Here is a 2,199-nt window from a genome sequence, read left to right as displayed (position 1 = left end):
CACATTAATACAAATTTTTACCTGGGGTGCCCAAACCTTTTGAGCCCCACTGTAGCCATAGATTCAGCGGTTAGCGTTTTTGGTTGGAATTGTGTGAAACATCATGGTATTACCTGGTCTCCCCTGTTAATTGTCGCAGCGAACACCCATGAATGTAAACTATGTTTTTAGTATCTAGTAATTGTTAACTCTATTACTCCAACTCTGAGCAAACTCCAGGCAAACTCTCTGCTCCGTGACCGGGCTTCTTAGGTGCTGCGAGCAAATCACTCCGCCCAAGTGGCAGAAGTAGCAGTGCTTTGCCTTTTTTAGAATATAGTTCCCAGTTAGTATGCGTTTAGAATATGGCCGTGTGTCGTTTGTACACCCTGTGACTATACAAATCACAAAATGTAAATAGGAACATGTTGGTGTTATTGTGTCAGTTATTGGGAGCAGTAGCTAGTTGGAACCAGTTGCCTGTGGGATCTTTGCCAGGCTAAGCTAATGCTGGGGGCATCAGACAGAGTTACAGCACGCATGGAGATGAGAAGGGTATGTATGGACTTGTCTAACTCTTGGGGTAACGGTGAATAAGTTAAAGTCCCAATAAGTCTGCATGTTCCTTTTAAGGTTTCTTACTCTTGAGGTGAGGGTACAAGGTACAGTCGCATGTTTTTGCATTATCGTATCCTTTCTTGGGCCTTTTTCAGCCTTTTAACTGTTTCATTGTTTATTTATACGTATTAATTACGTATTGTACTCATTGAGTATAATGAAAATTGAAGGGGGCATCAATGCACAAGACTAAACAGTGCACGACCATCAATGCAAACTTCTGCATACTCACATACATAAAGGCAATCATTAAACACAAGCAAAAATTCTCAAGGCTCAGTAATATGTCTGCTGATGTTTTTTGCATGTTTGCTGAAAGATACAGAGAAACAAGAGAATGTTTTCTGGGAAGTCAGGGTCAATTATGTGTTATATACCTGAGTTGTCTTTTGTAAGTATCATTGAATTTAATGTTTTATTTTCATACGAGGGGATTTGTTTTTTTAGTGTTTCCCAGTTTGTGGGATCATGGACACACCTCTAAAACAGCGGTAGATCATAATTTGTATTGTGGTTGTATTTAACTACAATATTTATTCTCTCTTTCCCTCTCTCTCTCTCGCTCTCTCTCACACACACACACACACACACCACACCCCCAAAAACCCCACAACACTTTCTCTCCTCTCCTCTCTCTCTCTCTCTCTCTCTCTCGATGGGGGTCCATTCACCCCTGTACTTAGAGCTGTTCACTTGTGATTGGATCACTTAGGACAGTTTTAAAACTGGGTAAAAGCTCTCTCTCTCTCTCTCTCTCCTTTCTCTCTCTCTCTCTCGTCTCTCTCCCTCCCTCTCTCCTCTCTCTTTCCTCTCTTTCGATCTCTCTCGCTCCCTCTCTCTCTCCCCTCTCTCTCTCTCTCTTCTCTCTCTCTCTCCTCTCTCTCTCGTCGTCGGCTCTCTCTCTGTTTTGATGCAATTGTGCATTCTGGCCACTAAGTGTAGCTGTAAGTCCACAATGGAGTAAAACAGCAGCAAGGTAAAATGCATGTACTCTGAAACTTACATTAAAGCCAAAGTTATCATCAGGGACACATTGGGTGAGTGCAGTGCTGTGGTACAGAAATTTGTTTCACAAAACATAATGATGAGCTGTTACAAGATGATGCAGTAATTTCCCTGTGCTACTTCTACTTTATAGTCACACATCAACACATCTGTGAAACAAAATCAATGAGTCTTACGGAGTTGCTGAGCAGCTCCGCCACATTAGAAGGGGGATGAATGCTTTCAGGGATGTAGGGCACCAAACACTTGAGGGGGCACAGTTTGACTTAAACCTGTCCATAAGGAATATCAAATACTTTAAACATAGACAATAAAGCCAAATGTGGAATTTGTCATTTGGATGCACTTGGTAGCCTGGTTGACACCAGGCCCGTCTCAGTTATAACTGAGAGTGGGTCTGGGGAAGGTTACCACACAGATCTACATTGCCAAGCCTCCTACTCACTAACGCCAGATTGATCACACACAAAATGGATGAGCTACAAATACACATGGAACTGTTGTGTTATGATTTTCACAAAAGCCTGGCTGAACACACTTATTAATAGCAGATAACAGCTAGCTCCACCCACCGGCAAGAACAAGACAGGGTAGGTG

Source organism: Etheostoma spectabile, chromosome 1, assembly GCF_008692095.1.
Source record: "Etheostoma spectabile isolate EspeVRDwgs_2016 chromosome 1, UIUC_Espe_1.0, whole genome shotgun sequence".
Lineage (NCBI taxonomy): Eukaryota > Metazoa > Chordata > Actinopteri > Perciformes > Percidae > Etheostoma > Etheostoma spectabile.
This window is presented reverse-complemented; position numbering follows the sequence as displayed.